Source organism: Rhodnius prolixus, unplaced genomic scaffold, assembly GCF_049639745.1.
Source record: "Rhodnius prolixus isolate KJV_2025 unplaced genomic scaffold, Rpr scaffold_6, whole genome shotgun sequence".
NCBI classification, from domain to species: domain Eukaryota; kingdom Metazoa; phylum Arthropoda; class Insecta; order Hemiptera; family Reduviidae; genus Rhodnius; species Rhodnius prolixus.
In genome coordinates this window covers 12,621,107-12,643,767 of record NW_027411634.1, presented here as the reverse complement: position 1 = coordinate 12,643,767, position 22,661 = coordinate 12,621,107, and the positions used below count along the sequence as shown (strand labels likewise).

Genomic DNA, 22,661 nt, shown 5'->3' with positions numbered 1-22,661 from the left:
GAGAATAGGGGGGATGTGAAACGAGTTAGAACCCTATTTCCATTAATTTTGCGACCACAACTGCTGAGGTGTGAGCTGGTGCGTTGTCGTGATGGAAAAGGACTTTTTTGTGGGCCAATCATGGGCGTTTTTCTTGCAGCTCGGTTTTCAAACGGTCCAATAACGATGAATAATATGCACCTGTAATAGTTTTACTCTTTTCCAGATAGTCGATGAGGATTATTCCTTGCGAATCCCAAAAGACAGTCGCCATAATCTTTCCGGCCGAAGGAACGGTCTTCGCCTTTTTTTGGCGCAGATTCCCCCTTGGTAACCCATTGTTTAGATTGTTCTTTGGTCTCAGGAGTGTAGTGATGTATCCATGTTTCATCCACAGTGACGAAACGACGCTTAAAGTCCTGCGGATTCTTCTGGAACAGCTGCAAACCGTCCTTGCAACACTTCACACGATTTCGTTTTTGGTCAAGCGTGAGCAATCGCGGCACCCATCTTGCGGATAGCTTTGTCATGTCCAAATGTTGATGCAAAATATTATGTACCCGTTCATTCGAGATGCCCACAGCACTAGCAATCTCACGCACCTTAACTCTTCTGTCATCCATCACCATACCATGGATTTTATCAATGATTTCTGGAGTAGTAACCTCAACAGGACATCCAGAACGTTCAGCGTCACTTGTGCCCATATGGCCACTCCGAAAATTTTGAAACCACTTATAAACTGTTCTAATCGAAGGTGCAGAGTTACCATTGTTTATCAAGCTTCTCTTTAGTCTCCTGAGGCGTTTTGCCTTTCGTAAAGTAGTGTTTAATCAACACACGAAATTCTTTTTCGTCCGTTTTTTGAAAATCACTCGACTTCCTCGATTCAAACGAATGCCAAACACAAAGAAATAGACCGATCTGGTTGAAACTTGGAGTGTGTTCTTCCAAGAGATGCTACTAACTAAACATAACCTCGATACGCGCCAGTAGTGCTATCTCTCTGACTTTGCACGGACTTTTCAAACGACCCTCGTAGAAATAAAAATAATATTTTAATAAATAATTAGATATTTTTAATTATAATAGTTAAAAAAGTTATAGTGTTACCTTATAGAAATTTAAAATGGATTCTAGTGATTCCTGTTTAGTTTTTTTCAAGTTAATAACCCTAATGGTTGCAGAAAAAATATAATATTTAACTCGAGTGTCAAGTATTTTCCACACTTGTTAAATAAATAACTATTTTTTGAATGCTGTGAGCAAAATCAAGGTAAAATTAAATTTAGTTAATAAGAATCATAAAATTAATATTATTATTGGCACTTCGGTAATGTGCATGTTTTAGTTGGTTTTTTTCTTTTTAATTTTTGTTGCTTTCAGCTGTTATTTTCATTTGTAAAATATGCTTAATTTTTTTTGTATTTTTGTTTTGTTTGGAAAAACCGCAAACATATTGGTTGTGTCTATTGTTGTTTTTGTAGTTGTTTGAAATATTATCACTGTACGTAATCTTGAATTATATTCAATGTTATTTCCATATTCCATTAATTTTGTTCCTATTTTTGGTTTAGGACTCTACGCCAGGCTATTCGCGAAAGAATTTTCTCATTCATCTTATTATTTTTATGTGCAATTACGTATTTAATGAACATTATTTTGAGTCTTTCCTCGATAAAATGGTAAAAAAAATTGCTTCACTTTTAACTCTTAGTTTTTTTTTAACATGCTCAATTTAGCAATCACATCCAGCACCTATTACTTCTTATACGAGGAAAGTCCGTGCAAAGTCAGAGAGATAGCACTACTGGCGCGTATCGAGGTTATGTTTAGTTAGTTGCATCTCTTGGAAGAACACACACCAAGTTTCAGCCAGATCGGTCTATTTCTTTGTGTTTGGCATTCGTTTGAATCGATGAAGTCGAGTGATTTTCAAAAAATGGACGAAAAAGAATTTCGTGTGTTGATTAAACACTACTTTATGAAAGGCAAAACGCCTCTGGAGACTAAAGAGAAGCTTGATAATCATGGTGACTCTGCACCTTCGATTAGAACAGTTTATAAGTGGTTTCAAAATTTTCGGAGTGGCCATATGGGCACAAGTGACGCTGAACGTTCTGGACGCCCTGTTGAGGTTACTACTCCAGAAATCATTGATAAAATCCATGATATGGTGATGGATGACAGAAGAGTGAAGGTGCGTGAGATTGCTAGTGCTGTGGGCATCTCGAATGAACGGGTACATAATATTTTGCATCAACATTTGGACATGACAAAGCTATCCGCAAGATGGGTGCCGCGATTGCTCACGCTTGACCAAAAACGAAATCGTGTGAAGTGTTGCAAGGACGGTTTGCAGCTGTTCCAGAAGAATCCGCAGGACTTTAAGCGTCGTTTCGTCACTGTGGATGAAACATGGATACATCACTACACTCCTGAGACCAAAGAACAATCTAAACAATGTGTTACCAAGGGGGAATCTGCGCCAAAAAAGGCGAAGACCGTTCCTTCGGCCGGAAAGATTATGGCGACTGTCTTTTGGGATTCGCAAGGAATAATCCTCATCGACTATCTGGAAAAGGGTAAAACTATTATTCACCGTTATTGGACCGTTTGAAAACCGAGCTGCAAGAAAAACGCCCACGATTGGCCCACAAAAAGTCCTTTTCCATCACGACAACGCTCAGCTCACACCTCAGCAGTTGTGGTCGCAAAATTAATGGAAATAGGGTTCCAACTCGTTTCACATCCCCCTTATTCTCCAGACTTGGCTCCCTCGGACTACTATTTGTTCCCCAATATGAAGAAATGGCTGGCGGGAAAAAGATTTTATTCAAACGAGGAGGTGATTGCAGAAACGAATGGCTATTTTTCAGACTTGGACAAATCCTATTATTCGGAAGGGATCAACAAACTAGAGCAGCGTTGGACGAAGTGTATAAGCCTAAAAGGAGACTATGTTGAAAAATAAAAAAGGTTTACCCCAAAAAATTAAGTAGTCTTTATTTTTGCACGGACTTTTCAAACGACCCACGTATGTACCATTAGTCCCAGAATATTGTAGTCAAGTTTACGCTTTCGCTTGATAAGATACGCTGCAATAATCTGCGAGTAGGTTGAGGAGGTTGGCTCATTTCCAGTTTCAACTTTGGAACAGAGATTCTGGGAGAAATCAAATAAATCTTTACTAGAAATGAAGAAGTACTCTTCTTTATAATGTGCTTTTTGTTCTTGGTAATGGTTTAGAAAGATGTAAATATTTTCATAGTTCCTATTCTGTCTAAATCTCCTCTGTGTAACCTTCCTAGATAGTTCACATTTAGTTTACTAGTCAGGTTGTCTTAAAATCAGGCACTGTGAGCCTCTTGTCGACTAAAGTATGACGTTAAAGTAGAAATTATTGTAATAAAAACAGTACTTAAACTTCTCAATACTATTTTTACTGAAAAAATAGTTTAAAGACACACGCAGCATCGCTTCTTTAGCTTAGGCTTTCGAAGTTATAACTCATACAACCTCCTAAACTCCTAGTTTTTGAGTCATATTTAGTTCTTACTAACATTATGAAGTTTTTAAAATCATACATTACGCTGATCTGTCACCCATTCAGGTAAGTTTGTCTAAACCCTTACACGAGAATTGCTACACAATAATTTCTTCTAGTAGCTTCTCGGCCTTTTGGCTAAGATCAAAGTGTAGAATCTGTTCTTATCAGCTTAATCTCTGGGTACGGCCTCCAATAACGTAGCTTGGTTATTATCTAGGTAGTTCTGGACTACCTGAACTATTCAATTTCATAGCAGTAAAACTTTACATAACAAAGTTCTCCGAACGTTGGACTTATCTTTACAGGTAAAATAAAATACAGGTCATGACAATAGAATAGAAGAAACTTCCTGTAACATTTTAATTTAGCAGAGAGATCTAAATAACAATTTTCCTCCGAAAGACATTCATCCTGTTAATGGCAAGATGTTTCAATTTCCTGCCAAGATTCCTTAAAGAAATATAATGTATAGAGATCTTTTAGTGTGCACAAGTGTTAATGGCCATCTTTCCTCAATTGTTTCCGTCTCATATCGGAAGTCATTGTTGGCTCCTTATCGAGAATCACTCCCAGATAGTTGAGAATGGTAGGGTGCCACGGTAGCCGAGCGGGTTAAGAGACGCGAGACCTGCAAAGCTAATATGCATTGGTGGTACTGGGTTCGATTCCCGGTCTCAAGGCCTTGGATTTTATTTAATGGTTAATATGAGAAATAGTAAAGTACGTTTGCTAGTCGTCTCTGGCCACGACACCTATTGGTAGTTGGACGTTAAGCCCCGCCTGAAAAAATAGGCAATTACTTTATTTTTTAATTTCTTCTAGAAAGATAATATAAGTAAAGTGAAATTACATACTGTGTCTATTTAAGAAATTTTAAGAGAATTATGGGAGCCAAATGCGAGAAAATCTCAAAAGTTGCAGCAATGCATCAAGTAAGATGCACTTCCTATTAGAGAAATTAACTTTGAACTTGAAATTTTATCAACGTATGTACCCTCCTTCTCAGAACACATGAGATGGGACAATATGTTTCTCAAAAGAGGGATTCTAACCACGTCCAGAAAGAAATTTAGTCAAATTTTCTGATTACAAATATATTCCTTATTTCGTAAAAGGAAGTAAGATTACGGATTGACAGGACATTGGCCAAGTTAAAACTGATTATTACGTCAACAACTGCTGAGTTACATAGAATTACTTCGCTGGTATCACTGATTCAGTTGTTGTCCATATTCTTGATTAACTTATTCAACTGATTCAGGCAGGTTCTTGGGACTGATTCTCCGTGTTTTTGGAGTGTTCTCCCATTTCATATTAAAGTTATTTTGCAAGTCACGCTTCTAGTACGTGGTGAAGAGATTTAGGTCGGTCACTTTACAAAAGGTACGGTGGTTAAAACGGCCTTTACAGGACCACCATTTTCAGGTCGAACTAGTGCTTTAACCGTCAGGACAAGCTGATTCACTATAGGCTGCTAATAGGGGCTTATTTAAGCTTTAATTAAAGGCGGATTTCTGGCAAGCTGTGTATTGAATGATTTAATCTAATAGATCCTTAAAATGGTTTACAATTAAAAGGTATCCGCAGAGCCGTACAATCTGTCATATAGGACCACATGGCGACCAAGATACAGGTTATAATCAGTTTGGTGAAGAGATTTCGACTTCCACTACTTGCGAGATGATTCGCTGAGTCAGTGAAGTCGAAATCTCTTCACCAAACTGATTATTCCATCTCTGATGATAGATTAAAATTCCGGAACCGGTCAGGGATATATTCAAATATGCTTTGACGAATAAAATCAAAGATTATGGATTTTGTCGATTTAAGTTTCGGCATAAAATTGATTTGTGTTATTGATTTAGCGTAACCAAAGATAGTAACTTACACACGATGTAAATCAAGTTCCTAATATTTACTGAATCCTAGAAATGTTGCCTCACTCTTGTTTACCAATCGGACACACCTACAATAATAGCTACAAACAACATATTTGGATAACATTAATGGAGATAATGGCTAGAATTGGCATCCATGTCATGTAACTGTTCTATCTTCCAGTTCAATTGTCTTCAATGTTCACTGGATAATAATAACATGGTTTTGGGTCTCGTCATTCTATGAATTATTTTTCAACATCATTATTCATTATCCGACTTTTGGTGAACACTGGAGTTTTTAGGCCCAAAAATGGATTTTTTTTAGATTGTTATATTTTTTTTTATCTATTGCCGAAATAAGTAATATTGATTTCATACTAGAATTTGATGATTAACTACATTTTGTTAATATCTTTGAATTTAGCCCAGCTTGGCGAATTGATAGTTTTAGTTTGACATTATTTGTTACAGACATAATATTTAATTTGATTTGTTGTTTCCAGATCGTTTCTATCAATATGCTCCAGATAATTTTGCTGGATGTTTTTCTTCTGTTATAACTATATTAATATATTATCTATAATTGTCCCTTAAAGGCTATTTAGCCCTTCTTAACTGTTTTAATTTAAATTCAACCCATGTTTCACATTAATTACATAATTTTGTTTTTGAACATTAAATGCCAATTTCGCAGCCTAATTTATTTTTATTTTTTAATATTTTTGTAACATGAAGCAATTAAGTAGTTTAGAGAACAATAAATACATAATACTTCTCCCAATTAAAAAAAAAAAAACTATCCGTAAGCGCGCGAAGGCACCCGCACCCAGAAGCGGAAAACGCGAGAGTTTTAGAGAGGGTTAATCTCTAGTGCCCTAAGTGCGTAAGCCCCGCCACCTCGAAAAGGTTGGACACCAAGTGGGGTCAAGGCCTGAAGGGCCAGGGCCATAAAGAGGGCAAACAAAAGACACCGAGTAGCGAAATAGCTCCAATATTTAAAACAAATTACAGTAATCTCATACAAACACTAAATATCGAATTCCTACTCGACAATAGAGATAAAACATCTTACGTTTCAAAAATAATATTTAATGCCAATTATGAAAAACACTCAGATTACTACACTCTGTACACAGACGGTTCTAAATTAGATGGTCGTACTGGAGCTGCGTTTTATGATCCTCAATTAGAATATGGGGCTAAATTCAAACTTGCACCACAATGTACGGTATACAGCGCGGAACTGTACGCTATAAAAGAGGCATTGAGGTATATCAACACACTTAACCACAAAAAAAACCGTAATTTACACAGACAGCAATAGTTCATTACAGAAATTGCAAAATTTTAAATTTTCTATAAATAATTCTCATTTACTGGTGGAAATTCTAGAGTTGAACAGAGAAATAGTAGCCGCAGATAGGATGGTGAAGTTTGTCTGGATCAGAAGTCATGTTGGAATAGTGCTTAATGAGAAGGTGGACGATCTGGCTAGGGAAGCCACAGTGGATGGACAGACTACAGACTACAGACTTACTAACGAGGACGTTAACACATTGAGCCGACAAAGAGCGGTGGCGAGTTGGAGTCAATTATACGCAAACGAAAAAGGTGCTTTCTACAAAAAATATAATCCGGTCGCAGGCCAGAGAAAACCCTGGTTTAGAAATTTAGAGAACTCTAATAAAAGATTTATAAGCAGTATGTGCCGGTTGCGTTCGAACCAAGCTATTTGCGGTGAGTATTTATATAAAATTGGGAAGGTGAATAATGACTTGTGCGATAGATGCCATGAGGTGGATAGCGCTGAGCACATCATCATGGAGTGTGCGAAGCATGACATACAAAGAAAAGAGCTTTTCAACTGCCTTGAAAAGGAGCTAACTTCCCCTTATAATTATATGTGCATTTTGAGCAGAAATAATGTAAAGATATATGAAATATTATATGGTTTTATGGTAGAGGCAGGCATTAAAGTTTAACAGATTTTAGGCACTAATGAATTATAAAAACATAAAGGTTTAAAACTAAATTTCTGTTATTTATGTACAAATAAATGATATGCTGGCTGTATGGTGCTACCGATGCCAAGAAAGAAAGGGGGGGGGGAAAAAGACACCGAGATAACCCTGCAGATGGAAGATGGAGAAAAACTGATGTTGAAGAGAAGTGTAACGTAAAGGATACAGAAAGGCGGTTGTTGCTACTTCTTCCTGCCGATGAACGTGATGCCCAGTAGCATGGAAGGAACAGAAATGAGAACACACTGAAGGTTATAGAATGCGAGGCTACAGAAGTTAAGTTTGGCGGGAACCAGAAACGCGGGAAAAAGCATGGCGGGAAAGTTAAAAGAGCCGCCAAGTAGAGCTGTGTACGACTGAACACTATCCTTAATTATATCTTCAGTTTTAAGGTTTTGTTTTTATTTTCACTTTTTATGACATCATTCTGTTCAAATTGTAACTGTAACAGTCTTCATTTCCACCATAAATACTTCCACAATGTTCTTTGAAATGGATGCTCTTCCTTTTTCCAACTTACATGTATCTCCAATCTCCATAACTTTAATCTTAAAAAGAAATAAATATATACCTAAATGAGTTCCCTTTGCATTAAGTACGTACTTAAGTGACAAAACAAACAAACCTTTACAATAATTTTAAACAGTCTGCCTCCACACAGGAATCATTTCAGGAGTGGATTTGTTGGGAGTACTGAAGTTTATAAAGCTCTTAAAAGCTGGTTATAAACTCTTGTGTAAAATTTGTTTTATGTTTAGTGTAAATGAGCTTTATTTACTTTTTAGTGAAACTTGCTTTTAGTTTATTTTAACGCGAGAAATGCTTTAAGGGAAACCCTTTAGTTTTAACACCTTGAAGGTAAACTAATTACTCCTTAATAAGGGAAAATGGTTTAATGAAATTAACTAATTTGATGAACCGGATAGCGAAATATTTAATTCAAAATTAGGTTGATAAAGTTGGGGAAAATTTTGCAGCCGATTAAATAGTGACTTAAACTATAAACTATGTTTAAATGTTTAATGTTACTTCAAAGTTTGTTGTGATAGGCAAAGGTTACTTGTTCCTATCTAATTAATTATTGATAATATTGAAGTTGTGACACAAGTTTAGATAGCGGTACTTGTTGTCGATTTGGGTCCTTTGTGGCGGTGATTTCTGCTTTGATATTCTAATTTGCGTGCCGTGGATTTCAATTTGTATGGGTTAGAGTGTAGAAACCCCATCAGCTTTTCGGAACGAAATCTTTAAAAATTCCTGCCTAATCCAGATTCAAAAGTATGTTCAGTATAAATGGTTACGGAGCGAAAATGTTGGCAAAGGATTGTTTGGTTTTGGGTAAAGGTTGGAACTCGTGGTGGAGTTGTTTAAAGACTTGTTCATTACAAGTTTTTGGGCACTATCTGAGGTAGGGGACGATATTAGAGTTTTAGAAGGTAAACTAGATGTAATACGGAGATGGTAAAGTTATTTTGGAGTATGTTAAGGTACGAATATTTCGTCAATTGCTCCCATTAATTTTTATAGTCAAATTTTAAACATTTTCCTAAGTTGTTCAGTAAGTTTTTTTTTTTTGACCGAATCTGGAGCAAGGTAAAGAACGGTAGTACAATCTGCCGTCTACCCAAAATTAAAATTACACTATTCTAAAAACAGTGAACACTAAAACACTGAACTGAAAATAAGGAGAAATTCTACGCATATGACTAATAAACAAACATAAAAAGTTATATTGGTTAAGGATTAAAACAAACTTAAAGATGGGAGGTGAAAGGGCCTCATAAGTGGAATAGCCTAGGGCCTCTTTTCTTTTAAATCCGGCCCTGCGGTCTACTGCATACATGTCAAATCATCTATTCTAAAAAATTTGCAATTCTTTTCAATTAGTCGGATATTTTCCCCAGTCTTGGTATTGTAGAGTTGTTATTTGAGTTCTATGATATTACGTAAAAGCTCTTTAGAGGGAAGAACACTGCTGTATTCCCTAGGAAACCTGCCGCAGTTATTGGTTTCCCTTAGAAATAGTTTCATAAACTGAAATGGCAGGCGTTTGGTTGGAGCAATTATTGAGATGAGATTGGCGAAAAGCTGTAAAAAGACCTAAAGTAATATAAAAAACGGTTTACCAACTTCAGACCTTCGCCTAAACAATTTTATCTCAATTCGGTGCCTGCAAAATCCAATTTTGGAAATCCAATCCGTTTGCAATGTTTGCATTTTGAAAGAAATAAGAGTAAATGGCTTGGTAAATGAACGCTAAGATTAAGTATATTTGCTTACTAAAATCTGTTCAGAATCTTTGTTTAAAGTAGTTGCAATACTAGAAGAGTGTGTTAATTAAACAGAAGAATCTAACTAATGGAAACAAATTACTAGCAATTTCCACCATTACAATTTTACAAGCTAGAAAAACTGCTCTCCACGGTTTTAAGATTATTTGAATAGTCTAATTATACTGGTTACTAATTAAAGACCTACCTGTTTAAGGTATTGGAGAGCAAAAGAACATTTAAAAAGAAATCATCCAGAATTGGAGCAACTTGTTTATCCATTATTTTAAAAAACCTAATAAAACCCTCAATCATATTCCAGAGTCACTGTAATATGATATCATCCTACTCTATTTTCTTATTTTGGAACTGAAGTTTCTTGTATGAGGGGCACTATTTATATTTTGAGCCTAATAATAAAAAAAAACAGTAATTTGTCATTGAAAATGACTTTATTGTTTTTCAAAATATTCTCCTTTATGATCTATACACTTCTGCATGCGTTCGAACCACTTGTCAAAGCATTTTTCCCATTCCGCTTGAGACACCTCCAAAACATGATTTTTGAATGCATCAACGGCTTCTTCTGCCGACGAAAATCGTTGTCCACGTAATTTATTCTTGACGTTCAGAAACAAAAAGAAGTCATTTGGTGCCAAATCAGGACTGTACAGCGGATGACCCATTAATTAGATTTTTTGAGTGCTCAAATAGTCGGATTTTAGACGAGATATGTGACAGCTAGCATTGTCTTAATGAAGAATGATTCGACGGCGCTTGTTTGTTTTCCTTATTTCATCGAGAAGACTTCCGGCGAACAAATGGTTGTGTACCATTCAGAATTGACCGTTCTACGTTCCTCTAAAGGCACTGTTGCCACATGACCAGTTTTTCCGAAAAAAACTTGGCGACCATTTGTTTCGAAGTGCTTCGAGCGCGAACAACTTTTGTAGGATTTTTGGTTCATCTTGAAACACCCATACAGTCGACTGCTGTTTAATTTCCGGCTCATACGCATATATCCATGATTCGTCACCTGTTACAATCTTATACACGTCTTTTGAAGCACCGCCACTTTGTATTTCTTAAGTGTATTTCACAATCATTTTCAGACTGAGCCTGTACCTAATAGCCACTAACTAACCTCTCGACCACATTATTTTAGTAATAATTCATGATGGGTGTTACGAGAAAATCATGGTTTATATCCATAAATCATGGTGCTTGATTAAAGATCTTGAATGTTTAGCATACCTCCTAAGCTTAAATGACATAAAACCATTTTACTTATCTTTTCTAGATTGAATCTAAAATAGCTGCTGCAATTAATTTGATTTATACTACATTTTGTGGGTGAGCTATCATATCATTTTGCTGAAAAATGTTTCCATTTTCAATCATAATAGTTTTTTTGAAAAAAATTATTTTTATGATTTTTCTAGAATGTTCCCAAGACGCCATAATGTAACGAACGCATCCTAAGAGCGTGAAATAAAAAAATATCCAGAGAATGTGTACGCCAATATTCTCTGAACTATTCCCATCAAATAGAAAAAGGTTAAAAAAAAATTATAAAATGGCTTGAGGTGTCAGTTTGAGAAAGAGCCAGAAATCCTAATTTGAGAAACAAACATTACAAAGACTATGATGTATTTGTTTTTCCCTTACTTCCATTTGCTTTGTAGACGATTTCTTCTGTTTAATCGATTAAATAGACGACAGAGCCAACCTGCCTCTTTAACACCTTACAGCGCTCACATAAAATCTGGTCTGTAGTGTACAGCATCGCCTTAAAACCACCAAATCATCCAATACCCAACCATTTTCTGATTTTTCCCCTGCTCCATTCCATAGTAAACTCATTTTTCTTGCCACCAAGAAACAATCACATTAACGGTGTTCCTAACTAAAAGAATAAGATTAAACAACGTCTATCTTTTAAGTAGCCAAGTGAATTAGGTAATAAAACAGTCAATAAAGAATGGCACAGGTTTAAGTTAGTTGTGTACAGCAGCTTGAGTGGGGTGACTAATATCGTCGTCCACTTTACGCCACATGTGTTATGATCGTATATCACGCGATAGTTGGAACAGTTGGATAGCTAGAAGAGCGAGTAGGTGATACTGAGTCCAGTCGTGACCATGTCTACAGAAAGGTTAAAGTGTACACATTTCCTAAACACTAAAAATAAACTATTTTCCTTCCTTCTGCACGTATTAATTTTATTTCCACTTAAAGTTTACTATCAAATTAAAAAGTAGCGATGACGGAAAAGAATTGTTTTAAATGTTAGCACACTGTTGGGTTTAAATTTTACTTAATTTTAAAGTGTCCATTGTGAACAAATTTTGTCAGTTTTTGAGCCGAATTATTTTGGATTTTCACGTACATAACATATATTACTTCCGTTATTAAAAAGAGTAGAATAAAATATATAAAAAGTTTTACTGGCTAGTCACATTAAATTGCTAAGAATCAATAATTACGAGGGTCGTTTGCGTGCAAAAATAAAAACTACTTAATTTTTGGGGGTAAACCTTTTTTATTTTTCAACATAGTCTCCTTTTAGGCTTATACACTTCGTCCAACGCTGCTCTAGTTTGTTGATCCCTTCCGAATAATAGGATTTGTCCAAGTCTGAAAAATAGCCATTCGTTTCTGCAATCACCTCCTCTTTGAATAAAATCTTTTTCCCGCCAGCCATTTCTTCATATTGGGGAACAAATAGTAATCCGAGGGAGCCAAGTCTGGAGAATAGGGGGGATGTGAAACGAGTTGGAACCCTATTTCCATTAATTTTGCGACCACAACTGCTGAGGTGTGAGCTGGTGCGTTGTCGTGATGGAAAAGGATTTTTTTGTGGGCCAATCGTGGGCGTTTTTCTTGCAGCTCGGTTTTCAAACGGTCCAATAACGATGAATAATATGCACCTGCAATAGTTTTACCCGTTTCCAGATAGTCGATGAGGATTATTCCTTGCGAATCCCAAAAGACAGTCGCCATAATCTTTCCAGCCGAAGGAACGGTCTTTGCCTTTTTTGGCGCAGATTCCCCCTTGGTAACCCATTGTTTAGATTGTTCTTTGGTCTCAGGAGTGTAGTGATGTATCCATGTTTCATCCACAGTGACGAAACGACGCTTAAAGTCCTGCGGATTCTTCTGGAACAGCTGCAAACCGTCCTTGCAACACTTCACACGATTTCGTTTTTGGTCAAGCGTGAGCTATCGCGGCACCCATCTTGCGGATAGCTTTGTCATGTCCAAATGTTGATGCAAAATATTATGTACCCGTTCATTCGAGATGCCCACAGCACTAGCAATCTCACGCACCTTCACTCTTCTGTCATCCATCACCATATCATGGATTTTATCAATGATTTCTGGAGTAGTAACCTCAACAGGGCGTCCAGAACGTTCAGCGTCACTTGTGCCCATATGGCCACTCCGAAAATTTTGAAACCACTTATAAACTGTTCTAATCGAAGGTGCAGAGTCACCATAATGTTTATCAAGCTTCTCTTAAGTCTCCTGAGGCGTTTTGCCTTTCATAAAGTAGTGTTTAATCAACACACGAAATTCTTTTCCGTCCATTTTTTGAAAATCACTCGACTTCCTCCATTCAAACGAATGCCAAACACAAAGAAATAGACCGATCTGGCTGACATGGTGTGTGTTCTTCCAAGAGATCAGAGTTGGGCAAAAATTTAATCAATTAAAAAACAATTGATTTAAACCGAAATTTAATTTTAATCAGGATTTAAATTAAAAAATTTAATCGGCCAAAATTAGTTGATTAAAATTAAATTCACTTTTAATTTAATCGGAATTTAATCAATTAAAATTTTTAATCATAACTAAAAATTAGGATTAAAATTAAAATTAAATCATCACAATTTTAATTGATTGAATTAAATTCCAAATTTAGTTTTAATCACTTTGGACGATTAAATTTTTAATTTAATCAAAAGAGAGATTAATTTTTTAAAACCAAACATTGCCAACGGTTAAACCAGAATCGGACCAATGCATCATTATTCCGCCTAGCTAGTGCCTCTTCTCTATCAATATTATCACTTTTCCCAAACTTGGCATCTTCATTCTACCAGTCTGGTGACTCATCTATACCATGTTAGTGACTCTCAAGACTTATATAGGACCACCTTACACTCACATTTAACCATGTTTACCACTCACTAGACTTAGATAGGACCACCTTACACTCACATTTAACTATCTTAACCACTCACTAGACTTAGATAGGACCACCTTACACTCACATTTCACCATGTTTACCACTCACTAGACATAGATAAGACCACCTTACACTCACATTTCACAATGTTTACCACTCACTAGACTTAGATAGGTCCACCTTACACTCACATTTCACCATGTTTACCACTCACTAGACTTAGATAGGACCACCTTACACTCACATTTAACTATCTTAACCACTCACTAGACTTAGATAGGACCACCTTACACTCACATTTCACCATGTCTTCAACTAAAATTATAGATCGGTGCACAAAATAACTATAGTTTATAATTGAGAAAAACAAAATGTAAAAGAGAAAAAATTCCATACCAATACGTGGTTCACAGTGGGAGATATAGAACGGCCATAATTTTACAGAATTTCATGACCCAAACAATTTTCAACCCTATATATCTTCTACATTTATAGATCTGTGCACAAAATAACTATAGTTTTTAATTGAGAAAAACAAAGTGAATAAGAGATAAAAATTCCATACCAATACGTGGTTCACAGTAGGAGATATAGAACGGCCATAATTTTACAGAATTTCATGACCCAAAAAATTTTCAACCCTTCATATCTTCTACATTTATAGATCTGTGCACAAAAAAACTATAGTTTTTAATTGAGAAAAACAAAGTGTATAAGAGAAAAAAATTCCATACCAATTCGTGGTTCACAGTGAGAGATATAGAACGACCATAATTTTACAGAATTTCATGACCCAAAAAATTTTCAACCCTTTATATCTTCTACATTTATAGATCTGTACACAAAATAACTATAGTTTTTAATTGAGAAAAATAAAGTGTACAAGAGAACAAAATTCTATACCAATTCGTGATTCACAGTGGGAGTTATAAAACGGCCATAATTTTACAGAATTTCATGACCCAAAAAATTTTCAACCCTTTATATCTTCTACATTTATAGATCTCTGCAAAAAAAAACTATAGTTTTTAATTGAGAAAAACAAAGTGTACAAGAGAACAAAATTGCATACCAATTCGTGGTTCACAGTGGTTGATGTAGAACGGCCATAATTTTACAGAATTTCATGACCCAAACAATTTTCAACACTTTATATCTTCTACATTTATAGATCTGCGAACAAAATAACTATAGTTTTTAATTGAGAAAAACAAAGTGTACAAGAGAACAAAATTCCATACCAATTCGTGGTTCACAGTGGGAGATGTAGAACGGCCATAATTTTACAGAATTTCATGACCCAAACAATTTTCAACACTTTATATCTTCTACATTTATAGATCTGCGAACAAAATAACTATAGTTTTTAATTGAGAAAAACAAAGTGTATAAGAGAAAAAAAATCCATACCAATAATTGGTTCACAGTGGGAGATATAGAACGGCCACAATTTTACAGAATTTCATGACCCAAACAATTTTCAACCCTTTATATCTTCTACATTTATAGATCTGTGCACAAAATAACTATAGTTTTTAATTGAGAAAAACAAAGTGAATAAGAGATAAAAATTCCATACCAATACGTGGTTCACAGTAGGAGATATAGAACGGCCATAATTTTACAGAATTTCATGACCCAAAAAATTTTCAATCCTTTATATCTTATACATTTATAGATCTGTGCACGAAACAACTATAGTTTTTAATTGAGAAAAACAAAGTGTATAAGAGAACAAAAATCTATACCAATACGTGGTTCACAGTGGGAGATATAGAACGGCCATAATTTTACTGAATTTCATGACCCAAAAAATTTTCAACCCTTTATATCTTCTACATTTATAGATCTCTGCAAAAAAAACTATAGTTTTTAATTGAGAAAAACAAAGTGTACAAGAGAACAAAATTCCATACCAATTCGTGGTTCACAGTGGGAGATATAGAACGGCCATAATTTTACAGAATTTCATGACCCAAAAAATTTTCAACCCTTTATATCTTCTACATTTATAGATCTGTGCACGAAACAACTATAGTTTTTAATTGAGAAAAACAAAGTGTATAAGAGAACAAAAATCTATACCAATACGTGGTTCACAGTGGGAGATATAGAACGGCCATAATTTTACTGAATTTCATGACCCAAACAATTGTCAACTTTTTATATCTTCTACATTTATAGATCTGTGCACAAAATAACTATAGTTTTTAATTGAGAAAAACAAAGTGTATAAGAGAAAAAAATTCCATACCAATACGTGGTTCACAGTGGGAGATATAGAACGGCCACAATTTTACAGAATTTCATGACCCAAAAAATTTTCAACCCTTTATATCTTCTACATTTATAGATCTGTGCACAAAATAACTATAGCTTTTAATTGAGGAAAACAAATTGTACGTGAGAACAAAATTCCATACCAATTCGTTGTTCACAGTGGGAGATATAAAACGGCCATAATTTTACAGAATTTCATGACCCAAAACATTTTCAACCCTTTATATCTTCTACATTTATAGATCTGCGCACAAAATAACTATAATTTTTAATTGAGAAAAACAAAGTGTACAAGAGGGCAAAATTCCATACCAATTCGTGGTTCACAGTGGGAGATTTAGAACGGCCATAATTTTAAAGAATTTCATGACCCAAAAAATTTTCAACCCTTTATATCTTCTACATTTATAGATCTGTGCACAAAATAACTATAGTTTTTAATTGAAAAAAACAAAGTGTATAAGAGACAAAAATTCCTTAATAATACGTGGTTCACAGTGGGAGATAAAGAACAGCCATAATTTTACAGAATTTCATGACCCAAAAAATTTTCAACCCTTTATATCTTATACATTTATAGCTCTGTGCACAAAATAACTATAGTTTATAATTGAGAAAAACAAAGTGTATAAGATAACAAAATTCCATACCAATACGTGGTTCACAGTGGGAGATATAGAACGGCCATAATTTTACAGAATTTCAAGACCCAAAAAGTTTTCAACCCTTTATATCTTATACATTTATAGATCTGAGCACAAAATAACTATAGTTTATAATTGAGAAAAACAAATTGTATAAGAGAACAAAATTCCATACCAATACGTGGTTCACAGTGGGAGATATAGAACGGCCATAATTTTACAGAATTTCATGACCCAAAAAATTTTAAACCGTTTATATCTTCTACACTTATAGATCTGTGGACAAAATAACTATAGTTTTTAATTGAGAAAAACAAAGTGTAAAAGAGAACGGAATTCCATACCAATTCGTGGTTCACAGTGGGAGATATAGAACGGCCATAATTTTACAGAATTTCATGACCCAAAAAATTTTCAACCCTTTATATCTTCTACATTTATAGATCTGTGCACGAAACAACTATAGTTTTTAATTGAGAAAAACAAAGTGTATAAGAGAACAAAAATCTATACCAATACGTGGTTCACAGTGGGAGATATAGAACGGCCATAATTTTACTGAATTTCATGACCCAAACAATTGTCAACTTTTTATATCTTCTACATTTATAGATCTGTGCACAAAATAACTATAGTTTTTAATTGAGAAAAACAAAGTGTATAAGAGAAAAAAATTCCATACCAATACGTGGTTCACAGTGGGAGATATAGAACGGCCATAATTTTACAGAATTTCATGAACCAAAAAATTTTCAACCCTTTATATCTTCTACATTTATAGATCTGTGCACAAAATAACTATAGTTTATAATTGAGAAAAACAAAGTGTATAAGAGAACAAAAATCTATACCAATACGTGGTTCACAGTGGGAGATATAGAACGGCCATAATTTTACAGAATTTCATGACCCAAACAATTTTCAACCTTTTATATCTTCTACATTTATAGATCTGTGCACAAAATAACTATAGTTTTTAATTGAGAAAAACAAAGTGTATAAGATAAAAAAAAATCCATACCAATACGTGGTTCACAGTGGGAGTATAGAACGGCCATAATTTTACAGAATTTCATGACCCAAAAATTTTTCAACCCTTTGTATCTTCTACATTTGTAGATCTGTGCACAAAATAACTATAGTTTTTAATTGAGAAAAACAATGTGTACGAGAGAACAAAATTCCATACCAATTCGTGGTTCATAGTGGGAGATATAGAACGGCCATAATTTATAGAATTTCATGACCCAAAAAATTTTCAACCGTTTATATCTTCTATATTTATAGATGTGCGCACAATATAACTATAGTTTTTAATTGTGAAAAACAAAGTGTACAAGAGAACAAAATTCCATACCAATTCGTGGTTCACAGTGGGAGATATAGAACGGCCATAATTTTACAGAATTTCATGACCCAAACAATTTTCAACCCTTTATATCTTCTACATTTATAGATCTGTGCACAAAATAACTATAGTTTTTAATTGAGAAAAACAAAGTGAATAAGAGATAAAAATTCCATACCAATACGTGGTTCACAGTAGGAGATATAGAACGGCCATAATTTTACAGAATTTCATGACCCAAAAAATTTTCAACCCTTCATATCTTCTACATTTATAGATCTGTGCACAAAAAAACTATAGTTTTTAATTGAGAAAAACAAAGTGTATAAGAGAAAAAAATTCCATACCAATTCGTGGTTCACAGTGAGAGATATAGAACGACCATAATTTTACAGAATTTCATGACCCAAAAAATTTTCAACCCTTTATATCTTCTACATTTATAGATCTGTACACAAAATAACTATAGTTTTTAATTGAGAAAAATAAAGTGTACAAGAGAACAAAATTCTATACCAATTCGTGATTCACAGTGGGAGTTATAAAACGGCCATAATTTTACAGAATTTCATGACCCAAAAAATTTTCAACCCTTTATATCTTCTACATTTATAGATCTCTGCAAAAAAAAACTATAGTTTTTAATTGAGAAAAACAAAGTGTACAAGAGAACAAAATTGCATACCAATTCGTGGTTCACAGTGCTTGATGTAGAACGGCCATAATTTTACAGAATTTCATGACCCAAACAATTTTCAACACTTTATATCTTCTACATTTATAGATCTGCGAACAAAATAACTATAGTTTTTAATTGAGAAAAACAAAGTGTATAAGAGAAAAAAAATCCATACCAATACTTGGTACACAGTGGGAGATATAGAACGGCCATAATTTTACAGAATTTCATGACCCAAAAAATTTTCAACCCTTTATATCTTCTACATTTATAGATCTGTGCACAAAATAACTATAGTTTCTAATTGAGAAAAACAAAGTGTATAAGAGATAAAAATTCCTTAATAATACGTGGTTCACAGTGGGAGATAAAGAACAGCCATAATTTTACAGAATTTCATGACCCAAAAAATTTTCAATCCTTTATATCTTATACATTTATAGATCTGTGCACGAAACAACTATAGTTTTTAATTGAGAAAAACAAAGTGTATAAGAGAACAAAAATCTATACCAATACGTGGTTCACAGTGGGAGATATAGAACGGCCATAATTTTACTGAATTTCATGACCCAAAAAATTTTCAACCCTTTATATCTTCTACATTTATAGATCTCTGCAAAAAAAAACTATAGTTTTTAATTGAGAAAAACAAAGTGTACAAGAGAACAAAATTCCATACCAATTCGTGGTTCACAGTGGGAGATGTAGAACGGCCATAATTTTACAGAATTTCATGACCCAAACAATTTTCAACACTTTATATCTTCTACATTTATAGATCTGCGAACAAAATAACTATAGTTTTTAATTGAGAAAAACAAAGTGTATAAGAGAAAAAAAATCCATACCAATAATTGGTTCACAGTGGGAGATATAGAACGGCCACAATTTTACAGAATTTCATGACCCAAACAATTTTCAACCCTTTATATCTTCTACATTTATAGATCTGTGCACAAAATAACTATAGTTTTTAATTGAGAAAAACAAAGTGAATAAGAGATAAAAATTCCATACCAATACGTGGTTCACAGTAGGAGATATAGAACGGCCATAATTTTACAGAATTTCATGACCCAAAAAATTTTCAACCCTTCATATCTTCTACATTTATAGATCTGTGCACAAAAAAACTATAGTTTTTAATTGAGAAAAACAAAGTGTATAAGAGAAAAAAATTCCATACCAATTCGTGGTTCACAGTGAGAGATATAGAACGACCATAATTTTACAGAATTTCATGACCCAAAAAATTTTCAACCCTTTATATCTTCTACATTTATAGATCTGTACACAAAATAACTATAGTTTTTAATTGAGAAAAATAAAGTGTACAAGAGAACAAAATTCTATACCAATTCGTGGTTCACAGTGGGAGTTATAAAACGGCCATAATTTTACAGAATTTCATGACCCAAAAAATTTTCAACCCTTTATATCTTCTACATTTATAGATCTCTGCAAAAAAAAACTATAGTTTTTAATTGAGAAAAACAAAGTGTACAAGAGAACAAAATTCCATACCAATTCGTGGTTCACAGTGGGAGATGTAGAACGGCCATAATTTTACAGAATTTCATGACCCAAACAATTTTCAACACTTTATATCTTCTACATTTATAGATCTGCGAACAAAATAACTATAGTTTTTAATTGAGAAAAACAAAGTGTATAAGAGAAAAAAAATCCATACCAATACTTGGTTCACAGTGGGAGATATAGAACGGCCATAATTTTACAGAATTTCATGACCCAAAAAATTTTCAACCCTTTATATCTTCTACATTTATAGATCTGTGCACAAAATAACTATAGTTTCTAATTGAGAAAAACAAAGTGTATAAGAGATAAAAATTCCTTAATAATACGTGGTTCACAGTGGGAGATAAAGAACAGCCATAATTTTACAGAATTTCATGACCCAAAAAATTTTCAATCCTTTATATCTTATACATTTATAGATCTGTGCACGAAACAACTATAGTTTTTAATTGAGAAAAACAAAGTGTATAAGAGAACAAAAATCTATACCAATACGTGGTCCACAGTGGGAGATATAGAACGGCCATAATTTTACTGAATTTCATGACCCAAAAAATTTTCAACCCTTTATATCTTCTACATTTATAGATCTCTGCAAAAAAAACTATAGTTTTTAATTGAGAAAAACAAAGTGTACAAGAGAACAAAATTCCATACCAATTCGTGGTTCACAGTGGGAGATGTAGAACGGCCATAATTTTACAGAATTTCATGACCCAAAAAATTTTCAATCCTTTATATCTTATACATTTATAGATCTGTGCACAAAATAACTATAGTTTATAATTGAGAAAAACAAAGTGTATAAGAGAACAAAATTCCATACCAATACGTGGTTCACAGTGGGAGATATAGAACGGCCATAATTTTACAGAATTTCATGACCCAAAAAATTTTCAACCGTTTATATCTTCTACATTTATAGATCTGTGCACAAAACAACTATAGTTTTTAATTGAGAAAAACAAAGTGTACGAGAGAACAAAATTCTATACCAATACGTGGTTCACAGTGGGAGATATAGAACGGCCATAATTTTACAGAATTTTATGACCCAAAAAATTTTCAACCGTTTATATCTTCGACATTTATAGATCTGTGCACAAAACAACTATAGTTTTTAATTGAGAAAAACAAAGTGTACGAGAGAACAAAATTCTATACCAATTCGTGGTTCACAGTGGGAGATATAGAACGGCCATAATTTTACAGAATTTCATAACCCAAAAAATTTTCAACCCTTTATATCTTCTACATTTATAGATCTGTGGACAAAATAACTATAGTTTTTAATTGAGAAAAACAAAGTGTACAAGAGAACGAAATTCCATACCAATTCGTGGTTCACAGTGGGAGATATAGAACGGCCATAATTTTACAGAATTTCATGACCCAAAAAATTTTCAACCCTTTATATCTTCTACATTTATAGATCTGTGCACGAAACAACTATAGTTTTTAATTGAGAAAAACAAAGTGTATAAGAGAAAAAAATTCCATACCAATACGTGGTTCACAGTGGGAGATATAGAACGGCCATAATTTTACAGAATTTCATGACCCAAAAAATTTTCAACCCTTTATATCTTCTACATTTATAGATCTGTGCACAAAATAACTATAGCTTTTAATTGAGGAAAACAAATTGTACGTGAGAACAAAATTCCATACCAATTCGTTGTTCACAGTGGGAGATATAAAACGGCCATAATTTTACAGAATTTCATGACCCAAAACATTTTCAACCCTTTATATCTTCTACATTTATAGATCTGCGCACAAAATAACTATAATTTTTAATTGAGAAAAACAAAGTGTACAAGAGGGCAAAATTCCATACCAATTCGTGGTTCACAGTGGGAGATATAGAACGGCCATAATTTTAAAGAATTTCATGACCCAAAAAATTTTCAACCCTTTATATCTTCTACATTTATAGATCTGTGCACAAAATAACTATAGTTTCTAATTGAGAAAAACAAAGTGTATAAGAGATAAAAATTCCTTAATAATACGTGGTTCACAGTGGGAGATAAAGAACAGCCATAATTTTACAGAATTTCATGACCCAAAAAATTTTCAATCCTTTATATCTTATACATTTATAGATCTGTGCACGAAACAACTATAGTTTTTAATTGAGAAAAACAAAGTGTATAAGAGAACAAAAATCTATACCAATACGTGGTTCACAGTGGGAGATATAGAACGGCCATAATTTTACTGAATTTCATGACCCAAAAAATTTTCAACCCTTTATATCTTCTACATTT

General features: G+C 33.8%; 1 protein-coding gene and 1 pseudogene across 5 annotated transcripts in view; both read left to right on the top strand.

Moving 5' to 3' along the window:
* Positions 1-22,661, top strand: part of LOC141460024 (atrial natriuretic peptide receptor 1) — a 716,933-nt gene that overhangs the window by 340,253 nt on the left and 354,019 nt on the right. The gene's annotated exons all lie outside the window — the stretch shown is intronic.
* On the top strand, positions 3,645-3,827 carry LOC141461528 (U2 spliceosomal RNA; annotated as a pseudogene).